The 23,003-nt window shown below is 30.3% G+C and overlaps 1 protein-coding gene across 3 annotated transcripts in view; it reads right to left on the reverse strand.

Annotated features, from left to right (window-relative positions):
- LOC113551840 (complexin) overlaps positions 1-23,003 on the reverse strand; it is a 192,618-nt gene that overhangs the window by 42,096 nt on the left and 127,519 nt on the right. Inside the window, exon 1 of one of the 3 annotated variants that reach the window (XM_026954369.1) lies at positions 11,460-11,605. The exons of the other annotated variants lie outside the window; for them this stretch is intronic. The gene's annotated coding sequence lies outside the window, so the exon portion shown is untranslated. Of the gene's footprint in view, positions 1-11,459; positions 11,606-23,003 lie in introns of those variants that run through there. 3 annotated transcript variants of the gene reach the window in all.

Genomic DNA, 23,003 nt, shown 5'->3' on the forward strand with positions numbered 1-23,003 from the left:
GTACAACGTATATGGTTGATATAATACATCGGATATGGCACGTCCAGTCGACTCTATAAATATTGTGAAATTTAAGATGTAAAATGCTTAGAAGAAAATATGAGCGTACAAGAAAAGTGATCAACTGGCAAGCTCTGTATACGTAATACTAAAATATGCAAGTGTGTCCTATAGAATGTTAAATAAAAAAAGTAGACAGCAGGACTAAGTAGGTCATTTAACAAAATTACCTGCGACCCGTGTCGCAAAACTCCGCTTAATGTAAACATATTTGACGTATATACATACACGTCTTGTAGTGGTGACTATAGTAACGGAAAAATCGATAAAAACCCTGATAATAAAATCATTTGCAAAATTATCGAGGAAATAAATTACACGAAAGACACAATGTAAATCATGAAAATCAAATAATATTTTCATACATATTATGTTTTTAATGAAAGCATTTTGATTTTTTGGATGGTGACCCCTATAAAGGGAAAGTACAAGAATTGTGAAAAATACACAATATTTTTGTGAATATTTTAAAATTTTACAAGAACAAATAATATAAATGGTTTTTGAAGGTATTAGTTTTGAATGAATACAGTGAATATCAATGAACACATCAATAATTGTAACCATGACTTAGTAATACTTAACAACATTTAACTGAAAGACGTCTGAGGGCTATTTACGTATGAAGGGGGGTCTCTAATTTCCCCCATTTCACTATTAGCTGGCTTTTGTTGCAATATCCGAATTTGAATAACCGGGACTTCGGAGTACACTCTGATCCAGCAAAACTCTACAAATGTTATATTGTCAACTAAACTTATAATGACGTTTAATTGCGTTCCCTAAAATTTAGATTTAATTGAAAACCAAACGAATATATACAATGTATATATATATCAAGTTGCAGTAATAAACTATATATATATATTATATTTACGTACTTAAACTATAGGTATGACCCATACTCCAGAACTATTATCGCTAATATAGTATTGTAATAATAATTGTATTCACCAGACCAGAGTTATTGGCGTCAGCGTAGGTACTAAATACATAATATGTATATATATATATATATGTATGTCTATATGTTATATACCTGTACATACCACAATATGTATATGTGTACACGTAGTATTATAACGTTAATATGCTCGTGGAGTGTGCCGAGTGTGTGCGTGTACGGCACAGTTAGTTGTCGGTAAATGGTTTCGGCTCGTCGTCCATTAAGCCAAATCGATAAGTTGGATAACGTTCAAAAGGGTCCGTCGGCAACACACACATTTACACCATATACGCTTTAATAGTAGCCATCGTTGTATTAGTAGCTTTGCGTTCACTGCCGTTTCCCGTCTATTTAAGTATTATAACACAATAATAACTGTTATCCCTTTGGATTATAAGCGGGCGTGCGGGGTTTCGTCGAGGTATATATATATATTGTTAGTTCATATAATTTGCGTTCAGTCAATGTATCTAGAAATATATTTGAAAATGTACACGTAAACGTACAAGTCCAATACTGGTGAAATACGCTCAAGTCACATAATACTATGTATAGGTGTCTAGGTGTCGTGGAAATAAGTTGAACCCGTAAAATTTGAGTCTTAAAGACCGACGCGGAAGAAAGAATAATGTACATAATATCATATTATTACGTAGTGACAACATTAAATTTTAGTTATGATAAGTTTCAGAATGAATAAAAAACCTTAACTATGATAAACACAACAAGAAGTGTATTTACTATTATATTATTATTCAACGACCATTGATGGTAATCCTGTGCGTTTTGAATCTAATCAAAGGTAAATTAAATTTTAAAGGTGTTTCGTAGAAATATATTTTATAATGTGTCCTACGTAAGTTAGGAGATATTTTTTCTTTCGTTTTAATACGATTTAAAGATCTGAGGAGATGATCGCAACAACGAAACCAACTTGACCGCATCTGTTCAGACCTATGGAAAAATAGAAAAGATAGGATAGGCTAGGATAGGATAGGACTGGTTGATGTAGTCTGTATGTGAGCTGCTGCAAAAGACCCGCATGCGAAAAAATCGAGAGATTTGAATTCGAAAGGCGTGGACGTCAAAAAGCTTTTCCCGATAAAGTTCATTTGACCACCGTTGCGGCAGAAACAGACTTGACGGGCGGCGGGCCGGAAAAAAGATACCTACAAAACGCATTTGATAAAATATACGAACACACACGCTCGATGCGAAAACTTTATTGTTTGGAGTTGACCTAAAGGTTTCGCCCGTATACATGCTGTTTAGCAGAAGAAAATTTTCGAAGTGGAATGCCTCGCAAGTAGTCTACGGCGGACAATCCCGTCCGGGGAAATGCGTCTTATTTCATCCGGACAAACATCGGCAGATGTCAAATCCTTATCGGGGCTGCCATATATTTTCCCCGAGACGTTCTATATACCCGGGTGTCGTTGTCATCCAATATATATGTATACATACATTTTGTTCCATAAGATAGAAACCACGGCTGCGGCGGCGCGTCGGATGAAAAATATCATTTCACCGACATTGGGGGGGTGGTGATTCGACGCGATCGAAACGCCACGCCGTTTGTGTCAGTACTGGCAAATCCGCACGATATTTTTTATTATTTTATGTGTATTTTCGTTTTGGCATAATGCAGTCACAAATAACCACGAAATAGCAGCGTTTTCACAGTTTCATTTTTTTTTTTTTTAATCACATACGATTATTGCACTTTTTGAGAGTCAGCGCACAAATACCTCACCTTTACCACACGGAACACAGTTGTATATCGAGTGATCTCTTCAACGTGAGACATTCATTATTTCAGAAACTGTTAACGCTATTCAAAAACAACTTTTTTTCTATTATTAATGAAAAAATGCATTTTTTATATTTTATTCTAAAAAAGAATATTTTTTGAGTAAGTACTTCCTTTAAAAATATGATATTTTAGTTTATGATTTATAAGTAATCAAAGTTTTGATCTATACCTGAAATACTTATAATTAATATCATACTTATTCTGAAATTTGACTTTTATGGACAGAAATATTCCGAATGAAATTCTGTTTCATAATATGAAGTTAAAAATGTATGTTGTCATTAGAAAGAAATAAGAATAAAAGAACCTCAAAAATAGTAGAAAACATAATATTTTTTTAGAAATGTTGTTTTTTAACGACTTAAAATTAGTTGAAATTAATATTTTCTAAAATGTAAGTACCTTCTAAAAATTAGTGTCTTACGTTAAATGGATCATTCCGTATTAAGCAGTATAATATTTTATAGCACTGCACTATACATTATATACTTAATAATAGGAGTGATGTTCAGTGGGTGGCGCCGAACCCTTATATTACTATAATGTGTGTGTACAGTTTAAATCGAGGTCAGGCCAAGGCCACGTTGCTTTTTATATTTTTCAAAAGAACTTTGGCGCCAATGATTTGATTACTTGTGATGAAGGTACGTTTAATGTGAAAGAGCATGTTAACAATACGACAGTGTGTAACTACGTATTACATTTGATCATTTATTTATCATGTGAAGTGTAGTTCACTTTGAACGTATTTTTTAATAGCGATTTAAAAAATAACGACATTATACACTTAATAACTTTGCGATCGTAAACAGTATTCAGACGACTGGATGAATAACGGCTTATAACACGTGTTCGGTGAGACAAATTATTATGAAATATTATTTATTACATAATATTATTGTAACAATTTAACACCCTGATATCCCGAACTTACCCCAATCGTATCGCACCGTATATAATAATATTTGGGCTACTACCGATAGTACAATGTTCGGATTGTTGCACCATATTTATATACAAGTATATTTCGTATATATCGTCTTTATTATTGTAATAACGGTGACATTAGTGACTGCTACAGGAAAACTATGTCGTTTTTGAGACTATTATATTATTATTTGGAAATATATTATTATACCCGCAACGTAGTCTGTTGTAATATATTGATGTATGTATTTAGTTGATTTATGGTTTTTAGTTTAAACTGTGCTCGCATGTACGACTATTAAAATAATCGTCAATGGCTATAATTTATTATGTATATTATATATTATATTGAGCTATAATACATTTATTGTAATTTATATACATAACTTTCATGTGATTTTGTTTTGTACATTTTTTTTCGATGGTTTGTTACAATTTTGTTACAACGCCATTAATATATTATGCTACCAATTTAACTTACAAGAATATAAAAACAATATTATTATTATTATTATTATTATTCATTGGCCTGTTAATATTAATTAACAATATTCCAGGTACACAATTTAAAGTACGTCATTTGAAAAAAGGTACCTTTAAACAAATTGAATGTTTGTATTAGCTGTGGTGAAAAGGTTTTAAAATTAAAAAAGTGCGTGTATATTTTATGTTTGATTATTTTTGCAGACGAAAATATGTGTTTAAACGATCCACTGGATAAATTAAAAAGAACTAACATTGACGGCCGTTTTATGAAATTGTTGTTTATTACAATCGTGTCTTCGGTGGTGTGTTATTATAAATAAATTAATATTATAGCTTTTGAAGGTTAGGTATAATTATTTCTATAAACTAATAGATTCCTATAAACACATAAAGCTGTTTATACAGCTTTGACGGGAATATATATTCAAACAGGCAACACAATCTTGATAAAGAAAATTGTTTATTTTAATTATTATTTTGCAGTGCGTTCAGCATAGAGATATTCATATTCTATTATGTTTAAAGTTTATTACGAATTTTTTGATTAAAAAATATAATACCATATCCAAAAAAATAAAAAATAATTAACGCCCGTGACCAATTCTTTATCAACAATATCATTATTCTATTCTACGTAGTACTTTATTAAATAAATAATAAAAGGTTTATTTTAATATATTTCTTTTAGTTGTATAAACGTAATAATGGAGTATATAATTTGACGAAGTAGTATAGGAAAAAAATTAGAAATGTTAACACTCCATTACAATACTTGTATTGATAAAATGTGCAACGTATACATCTACCAGATTACCTAGAGCTGCTGAATTAATCCCGAGCTTTCTCACAGTAAAATATTATATAAAATACTTGTTTAAAAGCAAGAATATTTATGCATTATTTTTCTTTTTAATACAACCTCAAAATAATTTTATATAATACTAATAAAATATATCAACGAATTTATAAATGTCCTATTACCATAAGATGTTTATATTAAAAATAATGTCACTATACAAGAGTATAAATTGTTTATTATTACAATGTTGATGTAGTACCACAGTTTATAAAAGAAAAAAAAGCACCAGATGAAATTTACTCAAAACTTAAACATAAATAATAATATTTTTAGAACCATTTATAACATTAAATTTTTTTTTGTCTCAAACAGATTTTAAGAAGTTTTAAAAATATAAATATATAGTAAGTAATTGCTAATAATACAATAATATTTTTCATATCGTAAAATTTACATACACCAAATTGTTTTTATTTTGCAACATTATGTGTTATTTTAAACATAATGAATAAATTATGCTTATTATTAAAACGATTGAATTTCTTTAGGTCCAATTACTACACGCAATGCAAAATCTGTATTATTAGCTAATGAAATAATCTTTGCACTTACGTTCACGACTATAACCACATTTCTTTACCAAGATATAATTAATATTACGTATTACTTGCATGTGTTAATATTTAAAAAACATGCTCATAATTTACTTAAAAAAACTAAAATATCATATAAAGCAACTATACCATGCAGATGTTGCTTACTATGACATATTTTAATAGGCCAATTCATTCTAACATTGAAGCTAACAACAACCAATTGAAAACAGCTGAAAATGTATTTATATTTATATATTAAGGATTTTATGGGAGAGTTAGAGGGAGACAAAACACTTGAAGGTACAACGTTCCTCTTAAAATAATAAGAATGTGCACTGCCAAGATATTATGTCAAGCAATTTGGAAAAACTATAAACCAATAACAATTGAAATAAATAAAATATACTATGTATATATTATAATACAGAATTATCTGGTTTATTTGATACTCAACCCTTACTCTACTTCGTAATTATTTTTCACAGACAGTTATCGCAAAAATTGGTCACACCAACTTCACCCACATAGTATACTTAATCAAATATGTCTAATAATAGGCTACGACAGCTCATGTGATAAAATCCTCACACTCAAACCCACAGTCTTACTTTTTTGAATTACATGAAGTAATATTACAGATGAAATAAAAATCTAAAGATCGAAAAAACACTCAACTCAATATACATAGCTTTTTCAAAACCATCGGTATCTATATACATTATACAAATATAATATTTAGATGTAAAATGTAATTAAATATGAAAAAATATGTATATATTTATTGAAATATTACCACAATTTCTAATTAGTTAAGTAGGTATATAGTTGATAAAAATGTTGGCTAATGACCTGGTTGTAAAAACGTTCATTACAAAAAAAAAAAATAAATAAAAAACCATTTATGTTAATAAAATTGGAAAAACAATATAAAATATATAAAATGAGTATTGTATTGTTCTTAATTATACAGATTCGGATGATGTCATATCTGCAAAGTTATTGATCTCTAAAGAAAATATATGCGTTAATATGGCTGTTATTAATATATGATAAAGCGTTTAGAAGTACATATTTTATTAATGATTTTATGCGAAATCCTAGGAAGAAATTCAATGTGTAATTATGTGCGTCTAAGCAATCATATCTATTTTAAATTGTATGTATTATTAAAATAATTATAATAATTGTTAGCCATTTAGGATAAGAATAAGTTATAAATAATGAATAAACACACACACACACAAATACACATACACATACTCACAAGACACAAGGTATAAGGATATAAGGAGCCCAATTTTCAGTCATGGCTCTAGACGCGTTATTATTGTCTTTTTGTACCGACGGCCAAAGGCTAGTGTTAAAGACTACGCGATCCTCTATGCAGTAAGACATAGTTAGTTGTAAACGTTTGAATAATAATTTAAAATACGTATGTAAATGTTTGTTAAAAAATTAAATAAAATTAAAAGTAGTAAACCAGAGAAAAAAGTTTAATTATTTTATAATACAAATCGGTCACCTCATCTTACACCTCAAACACTAACCGCGGTTTCAACAGGCAAGTCGCTACAAGGATCGGAGAGGTAATATTACTAATTTATAATAAAATAGGCAATTGATTTGACATATAACCGTCCCCGGCAATTTCGAGTCTTTTCGATCATTACAAATGTATATACCAAGAGGTGACGTACACAATTTAAAAAGTGTGGTTCAAATTTAACCATACATATTTTATCGTATTTACTAGCTGCACGCACATTATTATAATATTCGTTTGTATCTTGTATAATAATTATAAAAATAAGAATTGTTTATTTTTATACCGTAATTGGAAAAATGTCAAAAATGTCATGATATTATATAGTATGAACTGTAATACATAATAATAAACTCAATTAAAAAAAAAAAAAAATCAGTTTAATGGCGTAACAATTTAATTATTGTATTACTTATTACTTATTACTAAGTATTTATATTAAATAAAAAATACTGAAACAAAACACTTAATAAACGTATAGACAAAATAAAATAAAAAATAATATATTCGGAAAACTATAAACACAAATGTACATAATATTATAGTGCTTAGAAGTTGTGACTATGCATCGGAATAGTAAACTACAATTATAGTTGCAAAATATTTTTAGAATGAAAGTAAAACCAATCAATACATTTCAGTATGATTTTATAAGGAGACATTTAAATTCATACGTTTATATAAAATATATAGGTACATACATGTTTATATGTTTCTATATTGTATAATATATGCATTCATGTATTTTTAAAGTAACCTAAAAGTTCAAGAAATACATAGTCAGCAGTCATCATTATGTAATGGTTGAGAAAAAGAAAAATGTGTAATAAAAAAACCATGTAATGGTATCCTGATAAAAGTTGTTACTATTCCATAATCGTAAACACACATAGAATTTATCACGATAAACCTTTCCCGGGGTATTGGTATAATGTATATACTATAAAGGGATAATGACCTTCATTTATTTACTTTTTTTTTTTTTTTAATGGATGTTCCATACATCTTTAGGTATATTATTACAATCAAAAGTTAACTAATACCTGATGTATAAATAGTATAAGGAATAAAATATTCCTTATCCAGTGGAAATTGGGTGTAATTGGAGTGTGGAAGGTGGGTGCAAAATCACATTCCAGATGAGAATTTATTTAAATTATTGCTTTTCATGAAATACAAGTGTACAAGCTTAACAACATTACTTTTCGAATGTGAAAGAAAAAAAACCCGAAAAACTTATTTTCGTATACAAGTGTACAAAAGCGTAATATTTTATCGTGTTTTTCACAAACTTTCGTTGCCGCTCGCCCGAACACACAACATAATATAGATTAGTTCTGAACACAAACACAATGGCGGCAGTTCTACAAATTCGGGTCGCGACTATTTATCAATATTTTATATAGCGTCTACATGAAAATAGTTTACAAAGGATAGCTAGAAGGGACAAATATACATTGGAATTAATGAAAGAAGAGAATGAAAATAAAAATAAAACCCGTAGAGACGGAGAAAACCTGTGGGCGGTCACTAAAGGTTATATTAAAAAATTCCGAAAACGTCTACAGACCGGCTACAAAATATTGTTTATCAGCGAAACGTGCTGACGCGCAGTCGAAAACCTCCCAACTCCGCCGCAAGGGTATCACGCGAATATTTATAAACATACATTATAATTTTACAGCGATGATATTATTATTATGTATATTACAATTTTTATGTCTATCATTACGAATATAATATATAAATTCGAGTGTGATCCGATAATGTCATCTTGCTACCTAAATTGCGCCATATTTGTCGCGGAAATCGCGTTAAAGGAGTTTCTGATTATATGATATGATATTAAGTTTTCATGTCCGCAATAAGGTGTGGGGAGCTGCTGTAAGGATGAAATTTGCGCTACAAAACTCTTTGTGTTAACCAAGAGCAAAATAAAAACCCCTCATCTTAGCGTATAATATATGAGTATACACATTTAAACTATTTTTCGCTTTTCTAGATTATTATACGAAACGATATACTGAAAGCTGTACTGTGACGTAGTGCGATGTAGGGTTAATACACAGGAATGGTGCTACTGCGCACTGATGGTCCGGCAAATGAGGGCACAGGTAAAGCGAGCGTATCTCATAAAAGGATATGCGACGGCGGACCGTGTTTTATCTCGTACTCGCTTGAAAATTTTTATGTTGATACCAAAGTCAGCTTAATAAAACGCACTCGTAGCACGTAATTAATTTCCACATCGCAGCACCTGACCGGTCATGATATCTCCTCTTATCGAGCCTATCCTTTGAAGAGGTATAACAAGTATACTACGTGCACGAGACAGTGATGTATACCTATCCACAAGTCTCAACTATTTGACATATAGCCAGCGCTTTAATGTACGCTAACAACACAAGATGTTTGAAAAATATTATATTATATAAATATACATGCACATAATATATCCTTTAACTACATAATGTTAGAATGTATATACTTGTAAATATTATACATAAATATATATATATACATAACATAATTTATTATTTATCAATTTGTTACAATTTGAAAAATAAGCTTAGTTGATAAAATAATATAAAGCAGAGGAATAACAGATCGATAAGACTTGATACTTCATTGAAAGATTTATAATCGTAAATTAAAATATTATTGTATTATACCTAGTACCTACGTACCTATATATTATAATATTATATTTGTAATAATTATAATAACTTGGAAAACAATATGCGATGTAATTTACGATTAGAACTTTCGTGAGCAATTATAACAATATGACTTTGCTAAAGCCGAAGCCTATTATACGGTAACTATACATATGGCAGGTATTGTAATACAACGTCGTCGAATAAAAATTATATTACATTTATAAATTCATATAGTATTTTTTGATGTTTTTCCGTCTGCTCTATATTGAGGTTTATTATTTTAGTTGTTTATCTTTAAATATTCAAAAATTTAATTTCCGTTATTGTTGATAATCCATTTTTTTATTCTCAAATCGATTATAAAGTTTAAAATTCAATGAAAATAAAAAAAACGACAAGGAAAACTTTGGATCGTTTATTCTCGAAAACAATGCCGGCAACATAAATGTATTTTTTTTTTCTTAGATATAATAAATAGCTCAGATTGCAGTTTCTAATATTTTATTTTTTTAAATTCAATTACGTCATTGTACATTTTAATGTACATCTTTGGATTAGACCATACACGATATTATGTGAAGTACACAATTTACATTTATTTATGTTATTGCATCTAATAACTACAATATGACGTTTTAAATCAAAACAATTTTAGTTTATTTTCTGAAATAAAATGCATGTATATTTATTTTTAATAGTATATTAAACTTTTTATTTATACAATTTCTCGTAAATTAAAATGAAACATGCGTGTATACTGTAATAATATGTACCTATAATATTATATGCATATATTATATAGTATAATAACATTATAATGCGGTATGCCTTTTAATAGACATTTGATTTTAATTTGTCATTAATTCACATTTTGTTAATAATATTCCAACCAGTATGTAACTAATTTAAAAAAATGTATATCATAAAATGTGGAATTATGTATGAAATACTTAAATCATTTATTTAGATTAAAATTGTAAATTAGATAAGTACTATATTTATAAAAATCTTAGCTGAATCATTATTTTTAAAACAAAATTAGGTACCTAATAATAAATTATATAACTAGTATTAACCTTATATTATATGATTATACATTAGAAATAAAAGTTGTTAGCACCAAATTAAAAAAAAAAAACTAAAAGTTTTTCTTAACCAAAGTGTGAAAAATATATGATAAATCTTCTAATACGCGCGACCTAACCGTCAAACTGGCTATAGTTTCATAATTTTATCCCATAACCCGCGTGACCAACATTATTCACTTAACTCTACTGTAACGTAATATTTTGTAGTGACATATTTACGCGCGTACTTACGCGGGCGAATAAATTGTTTGTCGTTTACTTATTACCAAATCGGCTTACCGTCAAATAATCATGTCGTGAACAGGGAAGAGGTGTTAAAAATGCAATGTCTCTAAATAAGCTCCCGTAAGGTTATCACGATGAAAAAAAATAATAATAATAATAATAATAATAATGATAAAAAAGACCATTAATTTGGAGATTTGTCATAAATGCTGACGAAAATAACTGTAGTTATAGGAGAGTAAAAAAATATATGTGTAGCATACAGAAAGATACATATTATAATAAAATAGTATTAGGTGTATTATATTTGGCTCACCTCATGGCAGAGTTGTATGTTGTTTCCTATCTGGATTTTAATCGGAACTCAAGATCCCGGAAAACCGATACTGACTGCAATTCTAGTTGTAATTCTTTCGTAGAACGTGTTTTTTATTTTAGATGTTATGATGAGGTCCGTAGGTCGATTCGAACTGTTGTACGAAAACCAAAGTCAGTGTATAATATTCTTTTACTTGGCTCGAGCGCGTATACTACACGTTGCTAAGGAAACAGTGGTGTTTTTCTTTCTTTTTTCCATTCGAGCGGTTTCGTTATCGCAGTCTGATACATCGAGTCCGCGTGCTAGGCCAATCAGGCACGCGCATAGATGCATCTGCATCGGTGCACTTATGAATTAACATGCACACACTGCAAATTATTTTAAACGCGGCAAGTGTTGCCAGCAATAATTATCAAAAAAAACGATCTAGCGACCTCGAGAGATATGGAAATCCATATATTTATTTTATAAACATTCTATATTAAGCTATGAATAGCTTTTATAGATCAAGACGAGTGTAGTACCTCCCATCTATATTTGTGTACCAATTATATGATATCCCGTTTTGGAAGTCGAAATTTGCAAAACATGCAGAGTTCGTTACTCATTGTATGAGTATTTATAGCCAGTACTTTATTATTACGACTATTATATCTCCATAATATGTTTTATGTATATACCCATCATACGACCCGCCGACTTTTAAATGTTAAGCACTATACGGTTTAATGTTAAACACAAATGCACAATATAACGTCTTTGACAAATATTTATGGGTCTTACATGACATTTACCGCGGCTACCGCACAACGTATTATTAATTTTATTATGATATTAATTATCTTACCTACACGTGCGAATCGTTGTTATTATGAAATGGATACGTGTGCAATCTCTCGGCGGAATAAAATGTTTTTGCTGGAAGTCTATGCATATAATGTTATAATCGTTTGACGTTTATCATCCGATTAAATCGTCGGCGTAGCGATCCATTCACATGATTTAGCATGCAAAATAATAAGTTTTTTACGTGAGATAAGATGGTGGTGGTGGCATGCCAAAACAATAACATTAAAATATTACTAGCTACACCTTTATTAGCATATATTATATAGGTACGATGGTTTTAAAAAATCGATACAACTTCTCTACCAGCCATCAGTGACGGCGTGAGGGATAAAGAAGTCGTCACGTAGACGCCATTTTCGATAGGGATATCGAGGACTCTTAAGACATCACAGACGCGGGTAAATTTTGAACTTGATCGTCGAATACTGTTTTCTTTGAGAGGGTAAATCGCAGGAAAACGGAAATAAGCGCGTCGTTTTTTAGTTTATTCGATAGTATGTTAATCCCGCTTGACTCACCTGATCGTTGTCCGATACCTGCTACGTATATGTAAAAAAAGGTAGGGAAACGTCGTACAAATGAGACTGTAATTCGAATTTGGAATGTATCCTCTGACAATTTCGTTTAACTGTATACATAATAATATAAAGAATATAAAGTAGAACGATTTTTTGCGTGATATAGGAAAAAAGTTAGATTCGGAACTTTGATTTAAGTTTTGGAACGAAGTGACTTTTTTTAAAAGTTACATGACAATTATTTCTAATGTTTTTTTATAAGCCAACAAAATAGGCTTTCAGGATAGTGTTATCCATTTGTTGCTTGTCTACAGAACTCGGTCGAAAGAACCGAAAAATAGCAACAGCGGATACGTACTGCAAAAATAAATAGATCAATTCAATCGCTTATAAGGTTATAACGAAATTAAGAAAATTCGCAGTAGGTATCTACTAAACCACAAATTTACATCTGGTTTTACCCAAATCAATGAACTAACACTGGCGGAAAAATTATATTGTTATAAAATAGTTGAGAATTTGTAAGATGAAATAAAAAGTATGTGTTATTTTTTTTTATCAAATTGTTAAAAAAAAATGTAAAGGATTTTTTTTTAAATATTTTCATTGCATTGACACAATAAGACACACATTTTATTATTTTTATACAGTTATAATTGGTTTGTTTTTTACACTATGTGTTTTCAAATTTTTTTTTACTGTAAATTAATTTTTTCCAGCAGTTGGTAATACAATTTTTATTATACAAAGTGTATGATATATTTATACATACTAATGTACAAAAATCCCAGGTTTATATTTGTATGGAAAGTTTTAAGCACAGATCATTTTAATAGCCGCTTTCTAAGCTATATTTAAAATAATATATACGTTTGCACAGAGATTTTAGGTTATAGAAAGTTTAAGTTTTTAAATATGTATACTCTAGAGACCAATTTCAGAATAAACCAATTTGAAACGACTAGCAGTTTTTATATGTGGAAGCTGAGAGCGTACGATTTTATTAAAATATTTGTACCAACAATGCAACGAAAAAACTAATATTCATCAAATGCAGATGTTGGACACAGGTTTATCAAAAACTTGGTGTTTTTTGGATTAAATGATAAAAACAGAACCGTTATTTTATATAATTAAGTAGTATATTTTAAATGATATTAAAAATTGAATAAAAGCTTTTTCCTGTTCTCAAGTATAAGATAATAAACCTTTGAATACATAATATTATACAAATGTGTTATACAACAGTATATGTATTGAAAAAAAAAAACGGTCGTGTTTTCGTTGTAAGAAGTTTGCGGAATACAGTAAAATGGTTAACTCCGTTAAGTAAGTTTGTTGTTTATAGAGTGTGGCACAAGTTAATGTCAATAGCTTAAGAAGGTTTTCTAACGCTTAACCAAGCACAAAATATTCACTTTTGAGTTGCTGTATTATTTTCCTTCCATCTTAAATAATAAGTTTACGCTTCTTTACCGATGATTTCACAAATTTTTCTTTTATTTTTTTATCAAACTAAACTAAATTATCGTTATTACATATTTTATATTGCTGTATGTAAACCAAAATTTATATACTTGAAATTGTATTTAATATTAAAAGTTAACTTCATCAATCATAAACACATACGATAATGTAGTCCAAAATATTTGCAGTAATTTGAGCAACAAAATATATTAGGTTACTCAAATGTATTGACTTTATTCGTAAACTGGACTATATTATCTATACAACTATAAGTGTAGGCAACATAATTAAATTATATACTTTTAAATATATTTGCAACTAATTTGCTTTTTTTAAATAACAAAATCAAACAAAAACAGACAAATTGTAATTTAATATTTTATGATATTGTCACGTATGAGAAATCTAGTTTTTTTTTTAATTTCCACAGTAAATTCAGATCACATAATATGTACACATGTGTTTTTCTTGTTACTAAAAAATAAATTTACTACACATAACATAATATTAATATACGACGTTCGGTTTTTTTGACGTTGTTGTAGAGTAGAGCCGTCAATACAACGTCACGGTACATTATTATAAAAACGAGAATATTAAGTTATATAATATGAAAAAATTACGTTTTTTCAGTCACAAATACACACGCACATACACAAACACACATACAAGTACGAGCACGTATATTAACATAGAGAAATGAATAAATCGTTGGACATTAATTATCGATATTGTACAGGCACCGATTTTTTATACAGCGATATTTTAGAGGACAATTTGTATTGTCCCCTCGCCCGTAGCCGCGCTGGTGGTTCCCATCCCATTTCAATGGGGCCGAACCGATACATTTTTTTTTTGTGATACGTAATGCGGCGTGGCACACGCCAAGAGTTATGTCAAACCTCCGCCGCACTGCAGACGCTCTGCGGACAAATAACTATAGCCGCACGGCCGCACTCTCCGTACGCACACCCTCTCGTCGACCCCTACACGTCTGCCACCGCGTCTGGTCGACGGGTGTACCACCGGTCCTCTTTCATCCCCACTACACGATTCTCTCCTCACTGCAGCCGTTCATGGGGATCTTTCAATTTATCTCATCTCATATATAGGTACTTTACACCCGCCGCACATTTTTTTTAATACATATATGATGTATCCAGACTGAAATGTCCGTCCCAATACGTGACTATTTGCCGATATAATGCTTTTAAACGAAACCCGAGCTAGCACTGGTGTAATTGCTCGCGGCAGCTACCACCGACACCGGAATCGACAGACGGAAATACACTTCTCCGCACGCCATACACGTATCTGTGGAAGCTGCAATTACTGTATTTCATACGTATACATAACACACCGAGTCTAACTATAGACAGCCGGATAGATAGATAGATCTCTGACACTCCGAGTTGTATTTTACTTCCCACCACCATCCTCTCTTAACTCTGCGTCATGTATGCAGCCTATAAAATAACATACTGAATACAGACACGACGTTGCACTGCTTTTATCTGACGGTTTGATCCGCCTACATAACACCGCCGCCTCTAACCGGAAGTAGATAATCAGCTCGTCCGTCACGCGTATAAAACTATACGTATACGCACAAGAGCGGGGGCTTCGGAAAACCAACTTTTAAACCTCTAGCGCGGGCTTAACTCGTCCCAGCGGTTTTCGTATAAAACGACCCGTCACAATCTATTACTGGGTGATTTTATTTTGCTGCGATGAAACTGAGTATGAGTTTGGTAACGAGCTAATCATCATTGCGGTACGTCCGATCCGGTTATACAAATTATGTCGTTGTATTAATTAAGTCCGTTCATTTTCGGATCTCCGTGTAATAATATATAGTTCGTTTTCGACCTCGCAGTCGAGCGAACTTATAGTATAAGTTTTTAATAATAATATACAGTCGTTGCAAAAATAAGATTGAAACCATCGTATAAACGCATGAGTACCTATATCGCATAATTTCAGTGCGATCGGGTTTTATATAAAATAATAATATTTCAGTCTCGTGCGTACGATACCGACGTCATTAGGTGGTGTGTATCTATAGTCCATATATACGCATATACATAAAGGACCAAAAACATTTATTATCGACGGTGTACATGGACGTGTCAAGAATCGCGCATCCCTGCATAGGGTAGGGAAAATGTTCATCGGTTAGAAGGGAGTGCAGAGCACACGAATCTATATAATATACTTCCGCAGCGTTCACAATATTATTATTGTTGTAAAATCATCTACACGTCCATCGACCCACGGGGACGATGTTTGGGTGTAGAATATAGCAGGAATGGACAACTAGACATAATATATATGTATGTGTGTGTGTGTGTGTGTGTATACAGTAACCGACCAAATATTTATATTATGTATGCGAACATTTGACGTGTGGGTTAAACGCCGTACTACCGGGCGGAAACGTGCGCGAGTCCGTTTGGTAAACGACACGCCTGACATAATATCAGCGTTTGTATACAGAGTGTCTCTCCCGATCGATAAAACAATACTTTACAAAAAGTTAATATACGCATAGAGAATTAAAATATAATATTGATTACTCTTTAAATACACAATTTCAGCATATTAATATTCGAAAGGGGAAAAAAACAAATAGTTAAATTTCAAATGGATACGCAGGGCAAAATTCACGTAAACGCCGAACTATAATCAATTCTGATCGATTAGCTATTCGAATAAATAACTTCATAAAATAATATTAAATTAATTTACGAGTTTTGTTCAAGTTCGAGACGGTAGATGTGAATAATAGTTCAAATTTTAATAGAATTAATCTTGGGCGAATTTCCCGCTTTATAGTTTAAAACATCATAAGTGAAAAGTAAGACTTGGAAAAACGCTGAATCGCCCTTTAAGAAGATAAAAGAAGTAGTGCATATTGTTGTTTACTTTATTATATTAAAATAAATGATATACACGTATACAATGCAGTAAAATGATATGTATTGATAATTTTCTTTTCATTATTGTACAATAAACGATGCAACTGACGTGAAAGTAATACTATCGTGGTTATTGCATCATTAGTGAAAAAGGTGCAGGTAACATCCGGTGGAATATATTGCACGGTATTCGCGGTCACCGGGCGACGCTTAAACACGGTACTCTGCGTACAACTGTAATACACACATAATAACAGACGTGCATAGTAGAATATAGGTATATTTCGGGACGTATTAATGTAAACCATGACTACTATTCGGAGAGCGTGCGCGTGTCCGCGGTCGATGTGTACACGTCGAATATCAGCTATGTCATTACAACGTTCACGCGCGATACCCTATAAGCGTTTCGCGTGCGTGATTTTCCGGCCGAGCGTGCGCCGCCCTTTTACTGCACAGTATCGTCGGGGGCGTGCGGGCTGTACGCGAGTTATCCATATAGTGTATTTTATATATAATACATATATAATGTATGTGCGTATGTGGGGTGTGGGGTGGCGGGCCTGGCGTGCAGGCCGACAATAACCGACGGACGTTCCAATTAAAAACGGAATTCCGCACGAGCGGCTTGGACGTCACTCGTTTATCATCGAACGCTAAAGGCCACGGCGGCGAAATATACTAGCGATAGCGTATTATTTATTGAATAATGCATGTCTTTAATGACCGATGTGATATATTATTTTCTCCTCGACTTTGAACCACCATCCGCGCCAACGCCAACGCCTCGCGCCACCACCGTCGTGCGCCGTCATTACACTAACTTTTACAACTGCTACAATCGTTCACTAAATGATACATTTGTATAACATATATTTGTACACGCACGTATATAATATTATATATATATATATATATATATTGATCTTGAACCCTCTCTACAACTATGTGTTATTTCCAAAAGAATCCGTTCGACTACTTATATTGACAACGTTATAATACAATAAGCATGGTAGCAATTCTATGGCTCGAACCTATACAAATCGAAAATTTCAATGACTCGAAAAAATATGGCGTTCCATTTGAAATGCCCTATGTTTATTCAATATATCTATATATTTTGAATAGATATTTTCTAATTGTTTACGATGAATATAGCTCTTCGTAATCAAAATAAAAATGTTTTCTTATCAAATGCTATTTCATCATTATTCTGTTTTAAAAATAAAATATACTCTGAAAATCGAACAAAATTGTAGGAAAAAATATCGAATTAAAAAAAATATTATAAATTGTGTTGTAGTTCTACTGCATATATAATATAACTATAATGTATTAGGTATAATACTTTTTATATTATAACTTATTTGAAAATTTTATTTTTATAATATCATTGTAAATAAAAATAAAAATTTTGAAAAATAAAATAAATATTTTACACATTTTTATTATTTTTAATTTATATTGTTTTGAATTCAAAACGTACGTTTTTAATTCCATATCCTGAACCAGCGTTTTTTTTTAATATTTTTATAGCACTCATAAATTTAATTTAAAGCAAATATATAATGTTAGAAAAATTAAATAGTATAATATTTGACAAATTAAACAATGAAGTGTTAAATAAGTCAACCTTTATTATTGTTTTAATTTTAAACAATTAACTAATAAACAACCAGTATAATACTTGTTCGAAATTAAATTTTTATTGATATAAATACTCCGAAAAATATTTTGGTATTTATAATTTTATAAAATACGTTATAATTTATTTTAATATATGTTAGTTGTGGAAAATTAAATATTTTAATGTAGTTTTATTTTCAGAATTAATTTTAAAGTTTTTTAAAAGTTTCAACATTAACTTCAACTTTTAATTATTTAAATTTAAATATTCCAATTTACTAAGTCTCATTACATCTGTATGTTTCATTAAAATATGATTCAGCATTTTGACTTTTGAACCGATAAATCTTCATTGTTAATTATTTATGATGATTACATTTTTAATCGATTTAATTCATTATTAATAATAATAATTATACTTGGATGATTTGGTAACTTCGATAATATAAATCAAACAATGTATTGAAATATTCTGGCCAATGAAGTGTCAATGAAATAACCTGTCTCTGTTGGGTGTCAATTACAGAGTGTAAATACAAAACTGATTGTAAATGGAAGGAAAAAAATCAGTTAACAATGATGAATTTTCGCAGATTGACAAGTTCCATTGACAATGTCAACCTGTATAAAAAAAAATAACGCATGAGTATTTTACCCGAACGTAAAAAAGTAATAAATAAATGTAACTAAAAATAAATAAATAAATAAGAAAAGAAAATCACTTTGAGAAAATTCAGACGACTGAAAACTAAAATTTTTTTTCATTCATTGTGTGATCTAACTAATAAATTAAGAAACATATTTGTATCTATTTAAAATAAAATAATTATTAAAACAGTTCGTTTGTTCTTCAAATTAAAAAAAATATATATACATAAGACGTTTTTTTCTTTATATTTTTTAAAAGCAAATAATAATTTAAGTAAATTTATAATCAAACCATTGTCGTCCAATTTATTTATTAAGAAAAAATAGATATACAATAAACTAATGTATCAAAAAATGTCGTTAAACAATATTTGTAAAAAAAAAAAAATCATTTTAATAATTAAATATTATGCAAATAAGAGATGATACTAAAACAAAGTCTAGTAGCTTTATAATCAAGAATAAAATTAATAAAATATTACCGCTGTTATTCAAATGCAATTATAAAGAAACCATTCAAGATTTTTAATCACTTACACTAGGAATTTTAACGTTTGAGTTGAAAGGAAATGCAACTATTACGTTTGGAAAGATGAAACTTATATGCTCTATTTAAAGTTCAATATACTACTTACTTAAATATTCTATTCGCAGAATATGCTGAAAAGATTTTGTAATTATTATCAAACGTAGAAATAATAAAAAAAAAGATAATAACAAAGAATTCTAAAGTTTCGATAACAGATTGACTGACTGCGACTGAGTTCCATTCATTTACTACGTGACTACTTCCTATTGAGAGTTTTATACAAAGTTGGTGAAGTGTTCACTAAAAGAGATTTTGAAAAATATAAGCCAAAAAACGAATTACCTACTTATTATAACGTGGATATTTGTATACCAAATATATTTAGTATCTTTTATTTTATCTTCGATAAAAAAAACGCACGTTTCACGATATCAATCTTAACGATTAATTTCCTGTATTCATTTTTAATGTTTTCAGCAATCATAATTCGTACGAAAAGCAATTTCATGGACAACACCGTAATAGTTTTTTACTATTATTTTTACTGTCCACATCGTGCATAACAAAAATTTTCCTTTCAGATTCGTATTTAATGGCATAAAAAACAAATAAGCTCGAATTTTGTATACTTAACGGTCACCGAAAAAACCACTACAGTCGTTAAAACATAAATATAATATTATATAAACCACTGAACTGCTTGATATATAATATAATACGAGTATATATTATGTATACAGTGCTCTAGATTCGAAAACGAGATAAAAAATCGTGAATACCATTTCTCATAAAACCATTTGGGTCGATCACAGGTCCAATCGAGTGGAAAATAGGTTGAGACCCCCTCAATCGTCGTCAATGGAGGAGAAAAATTGTTGATTTGAAAAAAAAAAATAATAATATAAAATAGCGATTTGCATCGTCAAACGGTTTGCCATACAGCCCATGCTCTATCCGGTCGGAAATAAATCAACCGGATGATAACCATCAATAATATTATTGCAATTTTTAAGTGTACCGTACGTGTGCCCCGAACACGTCGTTTAATGGATACGTCGCGTCATTCGAAGGAAAAACATCCGTCAACTCAAATGCCAAACACACCAGGCAACGGTGGCAGAGGTTGTGGTGACGGCGACGAACAATGAAAAGGTCAAAAGAATAATAAACAGTGTGAGACATGTACGTCTTTTAGGAGTTACGGCCGACTTAAAATAGTCAAAATAATGTTTATATCTCTATTATTTTTATTGTATGCGAATCTAATGATCTTTATTTATTTATTTACATGATTTATTAGTTTTTGAATTAATCTGCCAATAAGGAACCGACTTTGCACGCGAAAGTGTATATATGAGTGTGTATATGTTTTATATTTAAATGAGAGCTTCTATATCTATTTAATAGGTATCGAATTTGCATTCGTTTGAAGTCGTTTATTATTCTTAATAATTAAATGTCTCCCACAGCGTTTAAAAAATACTTTTCTTCTTCTTCTCTCGTTTTTATACGTATATTGTATATATTATATAGATAGTAGTAAAAAAGAAGCGTAAGTAATACGGATTTGATTTGCGATGCTTGGCAGTGAGGTTAAGAAAAAAAAACTATTGTAATTATAAAAAAAGGGAATTATAAAAGTAATGAAATGTGATGAACGGAAATATGATGAAAATAAAAATATTATCCATCTCGTATATCTGACGAAAACTAAGTCATTTTCGAAAACAACATTTATTTATTTAATAGGTTAACATTTTATATTTTTAGCGGTCGACGTAATAATGAAGTACAATAATTATACCTATATAATAGACCTTAACGTAACATTCTTATAAACAATTTCTATTTAAATAATATAAAATATGACGGCTGTAGTTTTTTTCTTATAATTGCGAACACATGTAATCAGTAATTATTGCTTTTAAGCGTTTCGGGTTTTGGGTAGTATATATAGTATTCATTAAATTATAACAGTGCGATGTCGTTTCTATTCATTCAAGTTTAATTATATTAACGGGTTCTTTTCAAGCCACAGCCGTGTAATTGGTTCAACAAAGTAGGGTATAGAGAGACGTATAATGCACTTAGTGAATTTTTAACCTTTTAAAAAGGTACTTTTCTGACCCTTTGAAGATTGATTTTCGAATTGAAGTAATTTCTTGGGACATGCGCATAATATAATAAAGTGTAACCAGTATGTGTATAAAAATACACACACACACACACACACACGCATAAACATACACACAATATAGGTATATACATTTATACATGTAAAGATACTTTTGTGAACGTCACTCGAATACATCGCGCAACGGGTTATACATACGTATACCTATAAACGCAATTATTTAATTATATAAACGAGCGTAATAGTATTTTGTGATTTTCAAAAGTTAACAAACACATAGTATCTATAATGTAAATTCACATTATTTATTTAAAGTACACGCGTGCAACCGTCACATAACCGTTAAATATATGTATACCTATATAAATATACTTATATCAACATAGGGACCTATACCTACACAATATATAGTACATTATGTTATATAATAGTGACTATAACAATCTGGCATGTCGGATAACATAAAACTCGCAGTTAACCGGACTAAATGTCAAGGACACAAAAGGTTACGGATTGATAGGTGTATTATATTACACGACGGTGATGTTGACACGGTCTTATACTGCAGAAATTATAGCATACATAACGCCGATAGGAGGTACATACTATATGAGTATCTTATGCGATAACTATTCCCAAATATTTTTTTCGATTATCTACCGTTTTGCATTCTGCGTGTCTGGGTTTATGTCCATAATAAGTAATAAACATAGTGACCGTTCTGAATTTTCGTTTAAATTTAAAAACAATTATAACCATGGCAAAGATAGTTATGACGATGACGTACTATAACGTACTTCAATAAATATTGCCAACGAAAACCGTGCATGTTTTGCGATAAATATCGCATCG

The sequence above is a fragment of the Rhopalosiphum maidis genome, chromosome 2 (genome assembly GCF_003676215.2).
Source record: "Rhopalosiphum maidis isolate BTI-1 chromosome 2, ASM367621v3, whole genome shotgun sequence".
NCBI classification, from domain to species: Eukaryota; Metazoa; Arthropoda; class Insecta; order Hemiptera; family Aphididae; genus Rhopalosiphum; species Rhopalosiphum maidis.